Raw genomic sequence first — 22,803 nt, forward strand, 5'->3', positions numbered from 1 at the left:
GGGGAGCCTTGGATACGTAAAATAGGCAAATACTGATCTTCTCCCACAGTGATTCACAGACCTCAGAAGCTCAAGCTCTTCTTCCCAATGTCTCCTGTTTTCTGATCTTTATCCCAGGATTCCAGTACTGCCCTCTAGTTGCTTGCCCAACCGAAGGTAGAAAAGTTTCAAAACATGGTTTTTCTGCCCAAGGTGTGATGGCAATTTTTCACAGTTGTCAACAGCAATTTGATTCAGAAAGGCAGCTAGGAATTAGAAGTAAAGGGGAAGATAGCCACACATAGATCACCTTGTTTTCAGAATCCTTAATTTTAAAAACGTTGAGGGAAGGAGGTATGTGGGTCTGGAGTGTGTCTAGGACTTCATTATAATTATTCCCAAGAATCAATGCTTTTCTTAGAAAACATATTTCTGAATACATAAAAATGACAATATGTTCTCTTTATGCTCTTAGATACAGATCCCAAAATATACTACAGTTATTAATCACTTGTAAGCATTAATGCAATCCTAGTTTTTAATTATTCCAGAACATAATTATCTTTTGTTTTGGAAACAAGTTCAAATCAATTTGCTGTTGTCTCAGTTAGGATTAGGTTGGTGCAAAAGTAACTGCAGTTTAAAAGGTTATAAATCATTGCAAAAACTGCAATTACTTTTGCACCAACCTAATAGAAAGACAAATTTTGACCTTGGCCAATCATGTAAGTTTCCTAATGTTTAATTAGCAAGTCTTATAAATATGAAAAAGTATGTCAGCTGTTATATAAAAATTAAACATGCATCCTACACGGTGGTTTACATGACATTACCCATCATGTTGTTCACAGCCCAATTACCTTTTGCTTTTCCAAAGAGCTCAGGATATATCACCTAACATTAAAGTGTTTCAGTGGACTAGACTTCTCAACAACTTAGATAATGAGATGAAACAAGTAAAAGTCTGTTTTTTAAATTCTGTGAAATTTTATGAACTTTATTAAGAATTATAAAGCTCATACAGAATGTTCAAAATCTCAATTGCAATCTACTAAGTGCAAAACATACTGTGGGTTGTCTGTCCTAGGTAGGAATCATATAGGATATGAAATTTGGGTTTCATCCTTGAATCACTAGGTAATGTAATTCTATGTACTCTGTTCAACACAATATCCTGAACTGATTGTAGATTTGCTTTACCACTGAGGGACAATATCTGACATATTTCTTTTTTGAATCACAGTAAATATAATTTTTTATTGGAAATTCTGCCATGATACAATTTCATTAAATATCTAAAAGGGGAAAAGATCACCAGCATGTGTAAAAAATGGGACTTAGAAAAGTATGGAGAAAGCCTGTAACAGGTAATAATTATAACAATGCTAAATTTGAGCCAGTTAAAATAAGGGAAATCGATAGCTTTATAAGCAAGGATCAAAGTAATCTTCCTACGACAGCTACAAAAGAGCCTGATCAACACTGAATCACTCCAATGTGCCAGGTGCAATACCAAGCACTAAGGTTTTAAGGATTATTAAAACATGGTACCTTCCCTTAAGGAACTGCAATTCAGTGTAGTATAATTCTAAATGTTACCTTTTCTGAGTGATCAATGTCAAAGAATTTGAGTCACCAGTTAGACTGCATATAAAAAACCAAGCTGAATCAATTTCACTTTACACTGGATGCACCCATTTTTGCATAATAAAACTCATCATTACACAAATAATAGATTGAAACAGGTATGCATAATAACACAAAATTACAGAAAAACAACTATTTATTTTTGGCTTTTATACACTTTGGCAATTCACTTTACAACAAATGTAATGTAAAATATCTGAATCAGAAGGGTCTGGACTGTTCATTTTTTTCCATACTGTTTTTCAGCTCATATCACCCCCTAAACAGTGTTGCCTTATTCTCAACCCTTTACTAGAACAAGAAAAATTATTGACAGCATGAGTTTTCAAAGGGGGGGGGGGGTGTGTGTGTGTGTGTGTGTGTGTGTGTGTGTGTGTGTGTGTGTGTGTGTGTGTGTGTGTATTCAGATGCAAACAAATAACATAGCTGTTAAAAAGACTAGGTACCATAAGATGTCAAAATAAGAAGAGTTCCAATGACAATGAACCTGAAGAAAAAATGTGTCATGTATAAACTGAATGTTGATCATCTTTCTAACCTTCACAGTATATTTTTCTTAGTGACGTATCCATTTGAAACACACAAAATGATTATTGCACCATATTTCCTAATGCAATAAAAATAAGAATCTGAAGAAAATTAGAAATACTGTCGTAAGGAAAAAATGAAGTCATATAAGTAATAGTAAAGCTCTTTTGTATTTCCTTATTCTTTGACTCCATTCATGTGGTCCAACTCATACATATATGTACATACACATATATACATATATACATATATCTTAACAACGAATACTATCTCTTAAAAACTTTGGAAGTCTCTAGTACCTTGTAAACAGAGTATGAATATATATGTATACATAGCATACATACCAGTTTGAACTTGGTTTGACGTCAATAAAATTATTTGAAATAACAAAAATGCACTTCAGAAGTTTCTATAATTCCCTTTTAATTAACTGATGCTGACTATCCAAATATAATCCAAACTTACATACACTGACTTTACCAGGGCTGATCATTTGAGTCTATTATTCTGATAGACATACATTTATCCTATCAAATGAAAATAAATCTCTTTCAGTATAGTGATAAAGTTTAAGTTACATAAGAGTAGTCTAGACTCTATTCCACCTTAAGCCTAGTGGAGCTTGGTTTAGAACTCCATAAGTGTGCGAAGGAGGAGATCAAAAGCTAAATTACATAAATTAAATTAAATTAAGGTACTATTTATTTTGCCCATCAAACCGTCAGGAAAACTAAGGGGTGTTTTCTTGTATTTGAAAACTGGAGAGCAGACAGCAACTTATAAATTCCCGCAGAAACAGATTTCATAATTAAGTGGCACACAATAGGTACTTAATAAATAACATCTATTCTCAGGCTTACCACACACATTTTTGTACTAAATTGCATTTCTTTGCATCTATACTTACTGCCTAATTCTAAACTAGCATTGATGATCACGTATTTTGTCAAAAACACAGCAGTCTTTGTATCCCAAACTTTAGGTGGCCCTCATTTAAGCCAGATGTTGGTTTCTGAAACAAATATAAGGACACAAACAACAAATAACATAAGGGCCTTCCAAAGTCTGTAGGATTTGCCACATTTTTAAATATATTCTGTTTCTGTTCTGCCTCACCCATTTTTTCTACATGATCCCTAGTTCCTGGTCTGCTTAGATTTAGTTCTCTTTTTTGACCTCTACCTTCTTAGTCCTCCCAGTATCAAATGCTTCTAGTCATGACTTCCTCAGACTGCTTTAACAAATGTTACCGAGCTTCACTGTCGTTCACTGAACCAAACCAGGCAGCAGCTACCCAGTTCATCCACTGTAAGACCTTTAGACAAATTCTCTCTCAGCATTTGTAATTCTAGACTGAACAGTTAAATTTTAAAAACAGACTCTACCATAGCAACCATTACTCCCACTTACACCTTTCACCTTGTGCCCTTTTCTGGAACCTTCTCCAAATCCACTATAACTTTCTTAAAATAAAATTACCAGTACAAATATGGGCAAGCACTAAGTGAAAAAGATCCCAGAATAGAGGTATGATGTGGTGGTGATTAAAAGCTTTAGGTTCTCTAGAGTTCGACTTGAGTTTGAATTCCCACCTGTTGTATACTGGAGGTATAACTTTGAACAAGTTACTTAACCGTTCTGAGCCTTAGCATCTCTTTAAAAATGGCATTACCGTATTTCCCTGCAAATAAGACCTAACCGGACAATCAGGTCTAATGCGTTTTTGGAGCAAAAATTAATATAAGACCCGGTCTTATATTTTACTACAAGACTGGATCTTATATAAAATAAGACCGGGTCTTATATTAATTTTTGCTCCAAAAGACGCATTAGACCTGATTGTCCGGCTAGGTCTTATTTTCGGGGAAACGGTATAAAAGTACTTGTCTCATAGGATTATGAAATTAACTGAGAAAATGTAGATATAACCAATGCCTGGTACAAAGCAAATTGTCAATAAATATTGGCTGCTCTTGCTGTTACTGTTATTGTTACTGTTTATTACAAGAACAGAATGCACTTTAATTTTTTACTATGCTTCCCACAAACAATTTTACTAGTCTTTTTGGCACCAATGTCTTTAGAAAAGAGTCTACATTAATTCCTCAGTATGAGGTGTAATAAAAAAATACGGTCAATGTTTAAATTTAAAAAACATTTATTACAGTAAAAGACACATTGTCATTAATCCCCCTTGCTTCCAACACTTATCCCATGTTCTTGCCACTTTCTGAAGCAGTTCTGGAAGTCCCCTTTCGTGAGTGTCTTTAGTTGCGCTGTCATGGCTGCCTTGATGTCCTGAATCGATTCAAAACGTTTACCTTTCATGGTCATGTTGACTTTGGGGAAGAGCCCGAAGTTACACACTGCCAGATCCAGTGAATAAGGTGGATGAGGACACACCATGTTTTTATTTGACAGAAACTGCCATACCAGAAGCGACGTGTGACACGAGCCTGTCCATTGTGATCACAAAATACGGTGAAAGCTGCTGCCGAGTGCCATCCAACAGAAAGGCTGGCATCTTCAATACAAGAAGCAGTGCATCAAACTTTAGTAACAGCGTGTGACAAGTTTCAACTTGTTTGGTGCAGTCAGTTGGGTGTGAGCTACAGTTGAGAAAAGGTATTTGAAAATGTGCCGTAAATCATCCTCCATCATGACAACGCTCCGTGTCACACATCGCTGGTATATGGCAATTTCTGTCAAATAAAAACAGTAGTGTGTCTTCATCCACCTTATTCACCGGATCTGGCACCGTGCGACTTCTGGCTCTTCCCCAAAGTCAAAATGATTCAGGATATCGAGGCAGTCACGACAGCACAACTAAAGAACACGAAAGGGGACTTCCAGAATTGCTTTAGAAAGTGGCAAGAACAATGGGATGTGTTCAAAGCAAAGGGGATTATTCTGAGGGGGATTAATGGCAATGTGTCTTTTACTGTAACAATTTTTTTTTTAAACATTCACCATATTTATTATACTTTGTACATGTGTTGGGTGTCAGTTAACTACGTCTACACTCAGCTTCCCTTCTAAATATCCCTTAGAATTTTTCCTTTATTTGCACACAATGAAGCACTCATACCACCTTTTGTGCCCAAAGGTTGATCTAAATTGTCTTACCATTTCTATTAGCTAGACATTTGGAAGGCCAGAACAGGTTACCATCACCAAATATACTGGAGAATTTGCTATACAGTCTCTGAGGTGACTTACAAAATGTTGGGATCAGTACCAAGAACATTTAGAGCTGTGCTTGAGTGTAGGGAACGGAGAGGATCCAGGGATAGAGTATCTTTCCCCAGAATGCTGTTTCATTTGTGAATAGGTAGTGATTGATGGTTTTGAGTCTTTCACTACCACTCGCACCAGCAAAAGTAACATGAGTCAATTAAAAAGAAACTGAGAGTGAATTTTTATTTTCAATTTCAAATGAAAACTTTGACGTTATATTTAAAGACCTATCAAGTAGGTACACACTAATTGTGTGCAGTTGTTTGTTTCTATATATGGCAGTGAAGTATTTGTAAAGGCTTTTCTATTAGGTTGGTACAAAAGTAATTGCGGTTTAAAGGTTAAAAATAATTGCAAACACCGCAATTACTTTTGCACCAACCTAATACCACAGCTTCTTTCCACTATTCTTTATTAAAATAGTCAATTTTCTTTGTCTTCTTATCATCCGTCTGAGGATGGAAATGGGGCCACAGGTTAAACCTGACAAGGTCAGGAGACTGAAAATAACCACATAAGATAGCGTGAGCATAAAAAAATTCGTAACTAAGGTGGGCCATGGCGGGAAATCACATTTTTAGCCTGAAGCTTCCTTCATAAAGTCAATCTTCACCTTAAGTGAGCCTGTTGTCTTTTTGCGCCTAAAATGACATCCTTCAAATGTCGTTAATCCCTTTTTCCAGACCAGGGTAGGAAATTACAGACTCTCGTTATTATTCTTGTCCCTTGATTAACATCTCTGTATACTATTAACTATCCTGTATCCACCTATGTAAAAAAAGTACCTGTCTCTCCAATTTACTTTTATCCCAACCCCAGATCTCCCCCTCACCCACTCCCACCCCCCCCACTCCCGCTTTGCTTTCTCCCACCCCCTTAATCTACCACCAATGGATTTCATATAACCCTTCTCCTTTGATTCTATGTATAAAATAAGCTGCAAACCGACATTTTGCAAAGCATTTTCTCAATCCATTGAGATTTTGCTTCCCAGCAATTGTCATCAGTTTGACTCAAATAAAACTCTTCTCTTTCTCTTAAGTTTTTTGACATCTCTTATGTAAATATATATCTGGATGGATGTAATGTAGGATCAAAAATCAAATGCAGTAGTTAAAAATTATCAATTTTATAAGATCTATATGGAGATAGCTCCTGATTACTCAAAGTATATTTATTTTTTGCTTAAACATGCACAAAAATCTTTTTTAGTTTTAAGAAATATATTGATGTGTATTATTTTATAGAATTAGAAAATGACTGCGAGTTAATATTATTACCTGCCTTCCGCAGTTAAGCAATTTTATGTGGTGTGAAATGCAAAGAATCATGTTTATAAATTCTATTACCAATAAATCTTCATGAGTGAAGGTGAGTTGGTGAAAAACTTATGTAAACTAATAAATTTATTATAATTACCAACTATAAAAGAGTATAAGCACTTAATATTATGTATCTGCCCTTAATATTATGTATCTATACTTACACTTACTATGACATATTCGAAAGGAAGGAAAAATCAATAAAGTGAAACTTTTATCAAGGACTAAAAGTAAAAAGCAAAGTCAAATATTTTACATATACTGTTTCCTAGTGCCTTAAACATCACTTCCAGTAACATTATCTGAAACTAAAATATTCAATTGAAGGAAACGTAATGATATGTTGGAGCTAAAAGGGACCCTGAAGATGAAGAAGCTAAGGGAGAGATCCAAACAGACTATGTGACATGCCCAAGATCATACAACTAATTAGTAGCAGCCACAGACCTAGAATAATCTCTCCTAACTCTACATCTAAGACTTTGACAATGTGCAATAAAGTCAAAGAGTTAATTCTAATATATGAGGGACTGATTGAAAAGTTAGATGTCCCTTTAAGTTAAAAACCTTTGAATTTAATGACTTCTACTTACTTGATTTTATGTTCCTAGGAAAGTAACTTTAAAATATCATAAAATTTTAAAAGCTAAAAGTAATGAAAACAACAAAGGAAATTTACGCACTTTCTTAAATAAAAACCATGAAAAAGGACTTAACGTCTAAAGGAAGCCAGAGATTTATTGGGAGTGTATGCGTGTACGGTAGTAGTGGTTTTTGTTTTGTATTGTTCGGTTTTTTAAATTGTTAGAGCACTTAACTATAAATAAATCTCTAGGAATTTACTAATGACTGTAAGAAAACAGGTACCAAGAATTTCAAAACTAAAAATCCAAGTCATTTTAATATCATGTGAATTAGAAATAAAGGACATCTTTTTTAAAAAGTCAAAAGTAATTGAAAAAGATTAAGTCAGTACACCCAATTCTCTATACTATGCGTATATTTTTCCTGAAGTGCATATTCATGAGCTGACAGTAGAGACAGGCTGGCTGCTTTGTTTGACTATAGTTCTGTTTACCTCATACTGTCAGGAATGGATTTTGACACTCACAGCATTAATATTTCTATTTTTATTGATATAATTAGCATTGCTATAAATAATTTCTCAACCTGCCATATCCAAGTATATCATTACAATCAGCAATATCAGGGTTTCTTTTTCCTATATGATGCCTTGGAAATAGACTACTGGCCCAAAGAACCACAGTGACCTCATGGTGTGGAAATTACTGAGGAAAAAAAAATGTTGCCCTGTCAATAGACACTACTGTTTTGTGTATGACTTAACTGAACAAACTAGTTTATATTTGTTTGAAACTAAAGTTTCTCACCAATCTGCTGTTTCAGTTTCACATCACACCATATTGTACCTAAAACAGGCAATCTGGATTCTTGTTGATACTTTCCCCCCATCCCCAAACAGCTCAGGAAATGGGTTTTATATACTAGGCTTGAATTATAAAGCAAAAGAATTAAGACACTCAAAATTCAGAATGGGTGGGTGAAAATAAGTATGCTTGAAGTCTTTTGTATAACTGCTAGTGGGTGGCCCACTTGTGAGTTTTTGATCATTACATGAAAGCAAAATCAAAACATATTTTATCTTGCCTCTAGATTATATCAGCTGTGACGATAACCTTATCCAGACCTTGAATAGTTTGTTCATAAAACAAAGTGGGGTGACTGACCCAATGCATATTCAACACAGAGTATGAAGGCCAAAACAAAATGACAATACAATTCAAAACAAGTCTGTGGAAATTTCAGACTAGGATATTAAACCTTTCTTTGTCTCTATCACTTGACAGATGGTTAGCCCTCACACAGCCTAGTATCTCTGGCAAAGAAATGACTGTGTCTAGCCAATAACACCCCAAATTTTGACTAAAAATGCACTGTACACATACTTACACTTACCTTACAAATATGAATATTAATAGAATTAGTCATGCTTATTTTATTACTATAAAAATTTGACAGATGTCAAGATTTTATCTTTTGCCCTATGAATATGTCTTTTTGAAACTCTCAACTATCCTATTATGTGGATCCAGGGTTCGAAGAAGTCTTCACTGTAGATTTCATTCATTTTATGGGCTGCTTGATAATAATGCTTTTAAAAATCTTCCAAATTATTTTTGAATATAAAAGTTACAAAGATTTAATTAGCTTGTGTTTCTATGTTGCTCAAAGTTTCAGTAACTAAAAGATTTAGTTAAAATCACCTGGGAACTTTGAATGCCTTCCATGTCGAGGACCACAGGCAGGACTGGGATTATTTATCCAGCACTGAAATATGTCTTTATTCAAAAACTGTACATATATATATGTGTATATATATATGTGTGTATATATATATACACATATATATATTTGCATGCATATAAACACACGTAGATCACCAGAATTAGGAAAAGTTCTTAGTTTTTAACATTTTACCATTCTTCCATTTTGCTCTTTAAAATAAAGACTTCAGCTAAAACAATATATTCCATTAGTTAAGCCACTGCTTTTCTTCCTAAATCTTCCTATTTATAGCTTTCAGATGCTGGCAGTTCTGTATACAAATAGCCAGAGGCAACTTCAATGTTCTCTAAAGCGCATTAATATGTACCCTTTCTAGAAGAGGTGATTATGCTACAAATTAGCATAAATAAAGATCTAATGTAGGTAAAGAAATACAAGCCCTTCAGAGCAGGGGACAGGAAGACCCGTGGTGCAGGGATTGTGTAAAAAAAGTTATCCTACTTAAGAACTGAACGTCTATATGGCTAACAAAATAAGACTCGCCATGACAGAGAAATTACAAAAATCAGAACTTGTTATTTGAGAACTATGAATTAAGTTTTGGAAAGGTGAGACACCCACTACTTGAAGCAACAAACTCACCATTAAATCATATATTCCCTTAACCAGGCACCAAGTTTCCTTCTGTTAGCAACCTAGGATTTTTACACCTACAGACTGAATGATTAGATTTAAAGTAATGCTAAAATCTTCTGTAATGTTCCTCTTGCATTACAAATGGTCTATTAAATCAGAGAAGTGCCAATCAAATGCTTTTGTAGTTTGAAAGAAAGGTTTAAATAACAAAGCATTTTTTTGCAGGCCTCTCTTTTTTTTCCTCTCTTTAATGTCACCTATAAATTAATTACAACAAATTTCTATCTTCTCTTGATAAAACCACAACTGAAAAAGATTTAGGCACTTGATTTTCAGATCTATTCCTAAATCAAGTTCTAACTAAAAAAATTAAGATATTCTAACTCATGTTTTACCACAATTTGCTAACAAAAGCTCCATAGGAATTGTAGTGAATTTCAAGACAGATTTTTTTTTTTACTATAGAGTAACATTGTATTTCAAAGCCATGCTTAAAATTCTGAAACAAAATAAAAAGAAAACCCTTATTTTGTTTAAAACAAAGACCTACTCTAACGTATGGAGAATGTTTCATGACAATAACAAAGAGTAAAAATAAGAAATAAAGTAAGCTCTTCCTTTCTTATTATTGGCAATTGGTAAACACCTCCCTGCCCCTCAAACTCTGTAAGCTCTTTCAAAATGTATTCCCTAAAACGAGAAACAGCTGGGTTTTAAAATTCCATCCAAAAATTTCTTCTAACAATCTGAAGCACACGTGTGACATTAAAATATAAACTCTACCAGGGCAGATAATTTTATTTCTTGTTCACTGTTACTTCCTAAGTGTCTATAAAACTGTCTAGAACAAGTTCTTGAATTTAAACATCCATTTCAGAAAAACATGATTATTTCAGAGAATAAAGCAGAGCCCATCAAGCTCCACTTTTGTATTCTAAATGTTTTAAAGAAGTCTCTCCCTACCACTCATTCTAAAATATTTGGAATAATTTGTAATTCATTTATAAATTTTAGATCCTTTACAGGAACTTAGTCCTATCTTTTATTGCTCTTCTAAACTGACCTAATTATTCAGTGTAGCCTAGCCTTTTTCTAGGAAGTCCAATTTGGTGAGAAAGTCTTCTAAAGACTCACTACTGAGATACAGACAACTCATTTAAAGTGGCTTTTTTCTTAGACTTTTATTCCTCTATCAAGCAATCAAATCGCATTAATTTGACAGCAAGAGTAGAGTATTTGTGGGTCTCAAAAACTTTCTGACCTAACTACATAGGAAACTGGCATCGTATCAACTAGTAGTTCTAAACATACACACACATTCCAAATTATAACTCTTCCATGAAAGTTCTTCCTCTACTATTCTAAAACGCATATTGTCTTTTAGTAGCTAGTCAGTGTACACCTGTATTTTCTTGGTGTAGTATTTGTAATCTTAAAATACTGGCATTTTAATGGGACTATACAGGTAAGCATAAGGGCTTGTTCCTGGAAATGGATAAAATCTGACCATTTTTAGTCTTAAACTTCTTTTTTTAGTCGGTTAAAATCAGGACCTCACCATGAAAGGGTGTTTTGCTTTGAAGGCTGGTAGCCAGTGAACTTGTCACCTGCTCATCATATACAAAAGCCCTATATTCTGAAATCACAAAACCAAAAATATCCCAACTGCTGGACTCACTGAGCAGCTAATACATTTCTAAAAAACTCACTTTTCTTCTCAGCTGTTTATTTGAGCACCGTATCTCCTCAAGCGTAAAGTGCTCCAAAATTGAGTTCAATGGAACTCAAAATCCCCATTTTTGGAATTAAACCTTGAGCACTGAACAATGAGTAACATCAGCAATTTTTCAAGGACAATTCCAAAAGCTTTCTTGAGAAGACTATTCCCGAGGGCACCGTGATACCATGCACTACATGTGCAAGGACAACTTTGATAACATTCTGAATAAGAATGAGAAAGAGCAAACAAATTCATGAAAAATCAATGCAATTGTTTTGGGTTTTTTGTTGTTCTTTTCCTAGAAATATAAAAACACCTAGTTGTAAAGCATAAATACATAAAACAGACAAATCTGGACTGGTCAAATTTCCATGTGTGGGGTGGGGGTGTATCTTAACTATTCCCAGGTGACAGCAAAGGATACTTGGGATTAGGAGCAACAGGTAGGAAAGGAAATCTATGAATTTGTCAATAATAACTGATTATCATTTAAATTTAGTATTTACAGCTATAGAATTTTACAAAATGATCGTTATAACTTATGTTTCAAAATTTTCAAGTTACTATGGTAATTTTAGATATAAGTTCATTTGAAAACATTGGGGCAATGTGTGCCTCCGCTAATTTTATTAGCTGGAATTTACACACGACCACGGGATGAGAAAACTACACTTTGGCAACATTTTGGTATTTTTAATGGTAAGTAATGAAGACAATTTTCACATGTCTAGAAAGTTAACAGTACTTAACCCATATGCTACCGAATTACTTTCTGTTCCATTCAGATTTTTATTAGAGAACTGTTATCCTGCTACTGACCCCATTCAATTGGGTTCAGTGTTAGATCAGTGGATAACAGCGCTAGGTAGTGTAGCTATACGCCATATTGTGTTTTTAGCTAATGTTTATAGTTTATGTGTGTACCTAGCATATGTTTGTGCAAGTGTGTTTATCAATAGAACTTTTGGGGAAATCCCTGCCTCCTGCCTTTTCAGCATCCTTAAAAAGGATAACAGATTCAGGGAGGTGGGGGCGTGGGGTGGGTGGTGGGAGAGGACCAGAAAGCCAGATAGTAATGCATTGAACAATGTGAGAGTGCAATTCTTTTCAACTTTCAAAAACCTTCCAATCGTTTTATCTCAGCTATTGAAAAGCGTAAACATTTTTTAATGTTTCCAAAGGTGCTAAAAAGAGAGAAAGAAGGTGTCTTCCTTTCCCAAGCCCCCTCCTCTCTAGTCGAAGCAGCGAAGCAGGCGGGGGCAGCTCCGAGGTCTGGCGGGGGCGTCCGGCGGCTCTGGGGCCAGGACACCTCCCGCCCCCCAGTTCTCTGAAGACGCTCCAGAGACCGCGAGAGCCAAGGCAAGCAGGGGAGGGCCAGGAGAGAGGGGGGCGGAAGACAAGCGGGCGCCTCTAGCAGCTCCAGAGCCCAGGCTAGTCCCCCTCAGCTCCTCTTCTTGGAAGCGGCAGCTCCAGGCGCAGGGAGTAGAGAGAAGTAGGTAAAGACACGTTTCCAGCTGCGGGACGCCCCGCCCGCTCCTGGGACGCGAGACCCTCCCGCGCTCCCTCCCTCCCAGCCAGGTCGGGTGAGGACGTAGCCGCCGCCGGGCGCGAGGAGGGGCGCCCGGGGAGAGGAGGCGCGAGCGGGGCGGGGCGCAGGGGCGCGCGCTCGGCCGGCCGACAGCTCGCGGGCTCGCCTCTCAAACTCGCTTCCCCAACCTCACCCTGCTCCCCTCCTTTCTCGTCCCGCCGCCCCCCACTCTGAGCGCCTCGCAGACGCCTCATCCCCCTCGGCACGCACACACCCCTCCCGCCCGCCCTACAACAAATTAGAGTTTTTGGCGTTACCTCCTCGCGCTCTTTAATCTTCTTTCCTCAACTCCTAAACTTCCCCCGCCCTTACTTCTTCGGTAGAAGGTCCACATTGGGCGCTTCACGCCGCGAACCCTCTGTCTTTCCCCACTATTGGGTTGCTCTTATGCCATTCTTGGCTTCAGTGAGCCTATAAGAATGGGACGCTCCTCGTGAGGTTGCCGCCCATAAACAAAATGCACTCTTCCTCCTCCCCTCCCATGTCCCCGCCCCCATCTTCCTCTTCCCTCATCTCTTCCGCCTTCGATTGGGCTAGAAGAGGCCCAATCCGCTATCTCAAACAGTTATTGGGGCGCCGAAACTTCGCTCAGCGAACTGTTAACAGGCGATTGGTCAACACTCTTCCCACTCCATCACCCCCCAACCCCCGCATATCGCCCAGTCTGGAGAGGTCAGTGGTTTCTCGTTGTTCAGTGATCCTAGAGGCGGGAAGCTATTGGTTGAGAGAGCCCGTCAGACCGGACTGGAATGAGCCGTGATTGGTCAATACAGATACGATCAAGTTTGGTTGTCTACTCCTCCGCTCCTCCTCCCCTTTTTTTCCTCCACACCCCCGCCCCCTTCCCGACTGCTTTTACTTTCTACGCATTTCTATTTCCTCCTTTATTTATTTATTTGTGATAAACTTAAATGACCCGGCGAGGGAGGCGGGATTCGACGAGAGGCCGAGGATGACGAAGGGCGGCCTGGGACCAATTGCTGAGGGGGCCGCGGGGAGAGGGGCAGCCGCGGTGACCAGTGAGAGGCAGGTGCCTGGAGCGCGCTAGGCCTATGGAGCCGGGATGCCCCAGCGGAGGCGGCGGTTACCCGCTGTCTGGCGCGGCGAGCTCGCGGGGGAGCCGCGGGAGGGGAGGAGGTGGTGTCACTGTCGCAGACGGCTGAGGCAGCAGTGTGGAAACTGGAACCAGGGCGGTGGGAGGGAAAGCGGGAGAGGGTCTGGCTAGGCGGTGGCTGGAAGGCCACACTGGATCAGGCTTGATTCCTGCGGAGCGGGGCGCAGGTTGCCAAGCTAGGAGGTCACCAGAGGCCGCTGAAACAATGCCAGAGCTCAAAGGGAAATTTTGTTCGTTCAGGAGGTTTAGAAAAATGCTCTGTAAAACAGTTCGAAGTAAGTCGCCCTTAACACAAATGTGGATATTATCCTAACGGGAAAAACAGATTGTGTTCCTGAACGCCTGAAGTACCAACGACCCAACTGGAGCCCAAAATGCAATATCCTGAGGGCTAAAGAACAAATAAAGCAACACGGAAAATTAAATGCGGTTCAGATGTTCAATAAAACCTTCATCCTCATCCATTTGTCACTCAATATAGCACTCCCCAGAGCCAAATTCTTCCTACCAAGTGTTTGTTGGTCCAGTCCTCAGGCATAGGGGAAAAAGTGAGGCACAAGGCCAGCAGGAAGCTCAGGGAAGATTCCTAAAAAGGATTCCTCAAAAGGGCTAAGATGGAAAAAAGAAAAAACCCTTTCACTATTAAAAAAAAAAAAAAAAAATTGCAAAAAAAAAATGCACTTTTTAGGAAACAGCTATCAATAACATCACAGAATAAGGGACTTTACCAAAAGTAGCATCCATACAAAGAATATACTGTATTTGCAATTTGAAAACTTTTTATAGGACATGCATTTGATGTATAGTTTCCAATAGACTTATGTCAAGTCCTTGGAGCTTTATCCTAAGCTTCCTTGGATACAGCTTGCATTAAAGAAAAAATTATTTTTGGTACTTGTTAAAGATGGTTAGGCAGACTAGTCAGGACCATCAAGATAGGTATAGGGACCACTGTGCTAGAATTTTCCAGTGGGAGAGACATTGGGCTGGACTCCAAATACGGAATGGGCAGGTGGAAATTTTAGCCAAGGAGCAGGGTGGGGGTCAGTGTATGGAAAATTACTAAGGAAACCTTAGGGGTAAGAGCATTGGGGGAGGAGGGGAATCTGGCTAAACCAACCTAACTGGATTCTTGCTGAAGACAGGCCAGAGTGATCAGACATCACCTGAGGGTGGGTGGAGGATAAGGAACCTGATCATATATCTAGAGTGATTAGATAGGGAGCTGGAGGTGGAGGGTGGTCTTGCTAAACTGACTTTTGCAGGGTTATTGCTAAAACTGCATTTTTACAAGGAAGCACACAGATGCCTGGCTTTGATTAGAGGGTCTTTGGCAGAAACTAAGCAAAATAAGTTGGCCCTGGTGGAAAAAATGTGCAAGTCCTTGACCTGGTAAATACTATTAGACATATCTTTTGAGGAATATATGTATGAGGTTCTCAGAATCCAGAAAATTATTGCATCAAATGTTAACATTTGAAGTCCAGTAAAGTGTACAAATTGCTATCAAGTCTGAAAGCCAAACATGTTAGAATTTATGTATATATCTTAGCTAAAAGGTGATGTAGTGATTAGTATGTATTCCATACACAAATCATCAGCTTCAAATGAGAACATTCAATAAACTTTAACAAAGGTATTTAGTTATTTCCATAAGTTTTCCAAGGGGCAATGGCCACTCCCTCTACCACTTAAAACTCATCCTTTTAAACTAGTTTTTGAAGGTATTTTTCAATGTGTTGGCATGAGAGTTGTTAGGATTATTATCGATAAGGCATTAGGAAAGCAGTGTAAAATATTTAATTCAAATGTTGGCGATTAAAGCCTTGGACGTCACTGCCCCTATATAAGATGGTGATTACATCATGTCCTAATGTTAGTATCTGGGTTAGAATGCTATCTATCAGAAATGCATATATTACACACACAACTACCTTGGCAATCAACACACATATATACAAACATCCCAAAAGTTGTAGCAAGAATTCAATCATAATTATGTAAAGGGATGAAAGACATATTTTTCTGGTTAGCAATGATCAGAATCAAGAAAAAAGGATATAGTAAGAATAATAAGAAAGCTTGGGAGGGTGATGAAGCAGGCATGATTGATAGAAAATGAAAATAAAAGTTATTATTGTTTAGAAAAGAACTTTATAAGGAATTTGTTGGTCCCCTGACCTAGTGCCTTCATAGATCCTAAATATTTTCCAGTCCCTAAAACATCAAAAGTGCTTCATAGAGGCCAAACTACTAGTAAATTTACCTTCCCTGTGTTACAAATGAGACCCTCCAACTTTGGATGTTTTATCCATGTCACAAGTGGCAGAGCTTGTTTTCAAACTCACGTCTGCCTGCCTCTTTTCACTATGCTATTTACTCATTCATTCAACAAACCTTAAGTGCATGTTATTCGTAATATATATATATATATATATATATATATATATATAGAGAGAGAGAGAGAGAGAGAGAGAGAGAGAGAGAGAGAGAGAGAGAGAGAGGAGGGACAGCATTTAAAATTGATAAGAATTTTGAAACTAAAGATAGACAATTTTTGGCATTTTTCTCCAGAGCTCACAGTGTATCGGGAGAGAAGTAAAGGGATAAATTATTATGCTGTGTACATTTGTGGTATATATAAAATGGGAATGTAGAAGAGAAGATGCCTAACTCTCAAGAATTTGGGAATATATGTAATACACTGTACTCATCACTGTACTGAATCCAAAAGTTAATCAAATCATATGATGCTCTCAAGGGGCTTAGATTCTAATAAGGGCACTAATTAGACATATACATGAAAAAAACCCAACACTATATTACTAGCCAAAATGAGAAGAGTTTTAATGATGGCATAAATAAAGTGCTATAGGAGAGCAGAAAAGAAATACTATTTACATCTTGAGTAGTGGAGGGTAGGAAATCATGGAAATTTTAATGGAAGGTGTGACTTTTGAGGTAGTCTTTGAAGGGTGTGTTAGAGAACTTAGCCACCCTTCCTCACACACAACATACATGAAATACACATCACTTGATATTTTTTACTGTTGACTCAAAGACAAGAACTTTTCTATACATGTACTCACCAATAACCTGAGCAGTTAATAGCCAGTAAAAGAATATTAAAAGAAAAATGAGTCTGCCTTTCATAGTGAAGTAAAATTGAGTTAAACATCAAAATGTGTTAGGGCAACATACCAATAATTAAGAGAAGACAATTGGCATCTAAAGCAGCAAAAAGGGATTTCTATAAATCTACCTGTAACCCAGATGTGATACAAGTTATTCTGGTGTTGGAGACATATAAAATTTGCCTTGAACCCCCAAATCCACAATAAGGCAGAAGTTTGAAGCCCTTATATTTACTGAATTTAGAAGGGTAAGCTGAATTTGCCAACTAACTTTTTCCTGGGGAGTATCTACTGAGTCTATACATGTTCTGACTCTCTGGTATTTTGGTTCATCAATTCCTCTTTGTGTCCACAAGTTTCTAGTGTTTTTAAAAGTATAGTTTTTGTAATTTATCTGATTTTTTTTTAGTTCACGTGAGAGTTCTGACCTAATATCTTTTACATCCTATCTGGAGGCAAAAGTTTTACATATTAAAGTTTTAATTTCAGATCAATTATTTTTCAGTTGTAAAATTTGATTCCCATTGATGGAGTCATGTCTATGCTGAAATTCTCCATTTTTTCCTCTTATTCTAAACATTAAATGTGCTTATTTAGTATAACATACTTAATATCTGTAAAACTCCCATACCTGTGGACCTGTTTCTGTTGTTTTTCCCTTGGTTTGAGACATTCATTCCTGTGTTTTCAGCATAGCTCATAATTTTTTGGTGAATGCTGGATATTGTGATGAACAATTCTGGAGATTACGTTTTCTTCTGGGAGGCAGAAAGTATGCAGGCAGATCACATTGATTCTGAGGAAGGTTAGCGTTAGTATTTATTTGGGCAGGTCTGTTTCAGACAGATTTATTTCCATAGGCATAGCCTTTCTGCTGCCTCAAATGAAAGTCTGGGTGTTTACAAATTCTTCTCTATTTTAGCAATCTCTGAACTCCATCATCTGTCTCCCAAGCAAGAAATTTCTGCTCAGTTCTAGCCTCATAGCTGCTGTTTTCTGATGGATTTGTTGGCATTACTCTGTCCATATACAGCTTAAAAGTTCACAAACTCAAGAAGAGAAAATCAAACGCAAAGCTTTGGGCTTACTTCTCTGTCATTCCTTCCTCTCTGAAATTTTGCCCCTTGAATTTCAACCTCTTTGGCAGAGTTAAACCCTATCCTCTCTTGGCCTCTACCAGTGCGCCTGTAACTTTTTACTCAGAATTTATTCCCTCATTTTTTGAATTAGGAAATGCCTCAGGGAAAAGGCCAGATTGACTTTAGAGCTCTCCTTGTTATGCTTCCCTTCTGTCAGGAGTCAGCCCCTCAAACTCTGTCTGCATCAGTTGTCTTCAAACAAATGTTTTATATAGTTTTAGTCAGCTTTTATAGTTGTTTCTGGCACAAAATTAGTCTGGTATAAGCTGCTTCGTCATGACTGGAACCCCTATGAATGAAAATATATATCACTTTATCAAGTGGCACATACAAAACCAGGTCACATATATTTTAATATTCAAATTAAAAATTTCTAACCATCATCAAATAGAGTGACCATGTCTTTCATCCCAACACAGACTGTCCCAATGATGATGATAAGTCTAAGATTCTCAGAGATGCTTACTAAGTCCAAGGTCTCTTTCCTACTTTTTGTCTCATGACCGGAATATCTGGTTTATTCAGCAGCGAAGTCTTCTATTGATGCCGTTTCTTCCATCCAGTGTTGCTTTGAAAACTGATGGGTCTCTCTCTAAGGTGAATAGCATATGTCACTATAGATGGTCCCACTCTGATTTCTTAGAGGTCAAGCATGGTGAAGAAACCCCTTTCCCTGTGTCAGTGTAATTTGTGGACTCACAAGCCTGGGCTTCAAATCTTGTAGTTATTTCATTATAGAGGTCTTTCAGAAAAAAAGAAAAAAAAAAGAGAACAGAGATAAGTAGTTTACTCTTGGCATCCATGTAATGGATAGCTAGTTGCATCAGAAGGATTTCTTACCTCAACTACATACTGAGCCAGAACAAGCCCTCTCCTGTAAACTTTCTGTCCTCATCCTCAGGTAAAGGTGGAATTCTTTCCCTCATTGCCGTAAGGTCTACTGCAATTTCTGTCACTAGATAAATCACACTTTATCCAGGGAAAACATTATAATTGTAATACCAAAGGGCAATCATTTAAATGTAATTTACCCAGCAAGATTCTGCCTTCCTGAGGCTCTGTTGTTCAGTGAATGCTTCGGTGTTGACATAGGATCACTTCTAGTTGTTAAAGAATTGTCTATAGACCTAGTGTATATTGGAAATCTACCAGAGAAGATGTATTAGTTTCCTATTGCCGTTGTAACAAATTGTCACAACTTTAGTGACTTAAAACAACAAGTTTATTTTCTCATAGTTCTGGACATCAGAAGTCCAAAATCAATCTCAGTGGGCTAAAATCAAGGTGTCACAGGATTGAGTTCTTTCTGGAGGTTCCAAGTGAGCCTTTAGTTTCTGGAGGCCACTGGCATTCTTTGGCTCGTGGCCCCCTCCCCTATCTTCAAAGCCAGCCACATAGCATTTTCCAATCTCTCTTTACTCCTGTCTAACATCTTTTTCTAACTCCAACCCTCCTACCTCCGTTATATGAGCATCCCTGTGATTACATTGCGCTACCTGGGTAATCTCCCCATCTCAAAATCCTTAATCACATCTGCAAAGTCCTTTTTGCTATGTTACACATTCACGGGTTCTGAGGATTAAAATATGGACATATCTGGGGGCAGGGAGGCAATTATTCATCCTACCATAGAAAGCCTCTTATCGCTCTCATCATTATACTCTGAAAAAAGCCCAAGGAATATAGAGCTTTCGTTTTTAAAATTGAACTTAATATTCTAGATAAAACTCCCTAGGTTTGAACAGTAATCCTTGAGTAGATTTTTCTTACATAGCAATTCCATAGGACTAAACTACTCTATAGCTTAAGGTTTTCTGGACTATTTCCTGAAGTGTAGACTTTTTGCTAGGGGCCGGGGTGGGGGGCAAGATGGCGGGTTAGATGAGGTAGAGATGGCCAGTATGATTGCTACATTGCTAACTGTTGTTTAGAGAACAGACCTAAAATCAGTTTTTTTTTTCTTGTTTTTTTTTTAAGATCTTTCAAAATTATGTAACAGGCTTCAGTTTGGAAATAGCTCAATTTATCAAAGATTAATTACATGTCTCTCACAGGCCAATGGAAAATGCAATAGCGTCTAATCAAGAATCACAGCGAGGAAGCTAGAGTCAGAGGAAAGGCCATGAACTCTTCCAAGGTCCTTCTTTGTCTTCCCCCACAAATCCAGTAAGTCCATTTCCTAATACAGACCTATTTTATTTTTTGTCTATTTGTAATGGCAGAAAGAAACATAAGGACCTTTGGTGACTTGTTTTTTTTTTTCTTGAAGACTATGACTGTATGTTATGACAGATGTTGCTAACTTTGTGAACTGTGACAAAAGTAGATCATGCCTACAGGTAAAGAAATACTAAAAATCATCACCTGGTAGGGAAAAGCATAAAGGAAATTGGAGAGATTAATTTCTTTTTTCAAATTGTGCATCCCTAAACTATTTGTGCAGAAAATTAATCTGCTCTATAATAAATCTCCAGAAATTTGTTTAAAACCTCTTTTAGTAACCCTAGTATTCTTCAACTTTTTAGTTAGAATTTTAATGTTTCTAGGTTTATGAAATGCACCGAAGTGAATGACATTCTAAATGCCAAGGACATTTTAAGTTTCAAAACAGGATGCCTTTCAGAGATTCAAATTTTAACAACTATCCTCATAAAAATAGTGGAAAGTACAGAAGCCATGGGGGGAAACGATAATACACTTTTCAGTTTGAAGACTGGATATCTTGAAAAAAAACAAATATGATGCACCTTTTGTAATTACACAACAAATGTTGTTGTGTAAGAATATATAAGTACATTATGTTTAACTTGATTTTCTTGGCCCATTTGGAGAACATAAAGAGCCCAAAAAGTAAGGTGTCTTTTTTTTCCCTAGTTTTTAAACAGGTCATCATAAAAAATGTTTTCCTTGCCTTCTAATTTTAGCATTTCCTTCAAGCCTTCATAGATTATACACTGCAAATAATGTTCAAAATTGTGAGGCTGCAGTACTGTCATTCTGAATGAAAATTTTTCATTGGATCCATACACATCTGTCATTATGGACAGTACTGATAAGCTCCCTATAAGCCAGAAGGCTGATTTTGAAGCCCAGAGCTTTAAAAACGTTCAAGGATTTGATTGCAAGACAGGTACTATTGAAAACATACGAGAACCAAACGCTTGCAGTAGGTGGTTGTGTTCTCGGGAAACTGGGTTGCTTTAGATTTGGCCGACAAGCAAAGAGTGGTTCCTTATAAATAAGAGGCCCAAGAGTATATAATCACAATCCTGTGTGTGCACCCCATCCTGAAAAGCTGACTGCATCCTGAAGCCAATCTGTCAGCTTAACTTCTGAGTAAATGAGGCTGGACCTTTGATCCACTACCCTTGGTCCTGGTGGACTCCGGAATGTGTAAAGAGATTTCAGGCTAGTCCTGAAGTTTCCATTACTCTTTCCTCTGAGGCAAGGAGCCCTTGATGTTATCTATCTCTTAGCTCTCCCTGGCGCCAGGGCCTCAGTATCTGGCTTCTTGGTCTCCCCCTGACTACCCATACACTCTTTTCCTAGCTCTTAGCCCCATCTCCAAGGGGGGATAAGAGAGGGCGGTGTAGGCGGTGGAAGATGTGGAGATCTTAATGTCCTGCGGCCACCCAGAACCCATTTCTGTCGTAAGTTCCCTTAAGAATCCATTAATGGACAAGCTGGACTTGTCTACCTTGTTTTTTGGTCTCTCAGCTCCTGTGCATACACAACGTTTTCAGGGGACACTTTGCTAGGTCTTCCACTTCTTGTCAATCCTCAAACGTTTTAGTGCTTCCCTATATCAGTAGGGGAAGAGAAGTGGTATATATATTCCTGAGGTAAATTTGAGTTCCTTCATAGAGGAGAGGAAGAATAAGGGAAAGGGAAGAAAAGATATTTAGACCCACTTCCTGATTCTCATCATGATCACCCTGATTAATCTCTACATACTAGATCCGTGCTTGCCTTCTTTGTTATCTGTACTACCTGCCCTTCAGATTTGGAGTTAATATATTTGAATTGGGAAGGAATGCAAAGCACGTATCTTGAAAATTATCACATTATTATAGTGTTATTTGCATTTATATATGATGATTTAAATATGATTTGTATATGGCTAAAATATTTATAGGAAAAGTCTTTTTCCCATTCTCCCTCATAGCCAACAGAAGTTTGAACTCTAAACAGTTACTTATGCACTGGACATATTTATTGAGAACTTCCTAATTTTGCTAAATATTGCGTGCATAAATACAAATTAGTCAGCATCCTACCCTCACAAATCATACAATCTACTAGAAGAAATATGATAATTCTATCACAACCTAATAAGGGTAATGGTAGAGATGTTTTAATACGTAACGCTTTCTGTGTGCCTAGGAACTGTATATACAGTTAATTTTTTCATAACTCATAATAGCTTTATGAGTTAAGTACAATTATTGCATC

The 22,803-nt window shown here is 37.6% G+C and overlaps 1 protein-coding gene across 1 annotated transcript in view; it reads right to left on the reverse strand.

The window, feature by feature from the left end:
- ZBTB20 (zinc finger and BTB domain containing 20) overlaps nt 1-13,313 on the reverse strand; it is a 755,626-nt gene extending 742,313 nt beyond the window's left edge. The window contains 1 exon segment of the mRNA XM_033135553.1: nt 13,222-13,313. The gene's annotated coding sequence lies outside the window, so the exon portion shown is untranslated.
- Nucleotides 13,314-22,803: the final 9,490 nt, after the last annotated feature.

Source organism: Rhinolophus ferrumequinum, chromosome 2 (assembly GCF_004115265.2).
Source record: "Rhinolophus ferrumequinum isolate MPI-CBG mRhiFer1 chromosome 2, mRhiFer1_v1.p, whole genome shotgun sequence".
In the NCBI taxonomy this organism is placed as follows: domain Eukaryota; kingdom Metazoa; phylum Chordata; class Mammalia; order Chiroptera; family Rhinolophidae; genus Rhinolophus; species Rhinolophus ferrumequinum.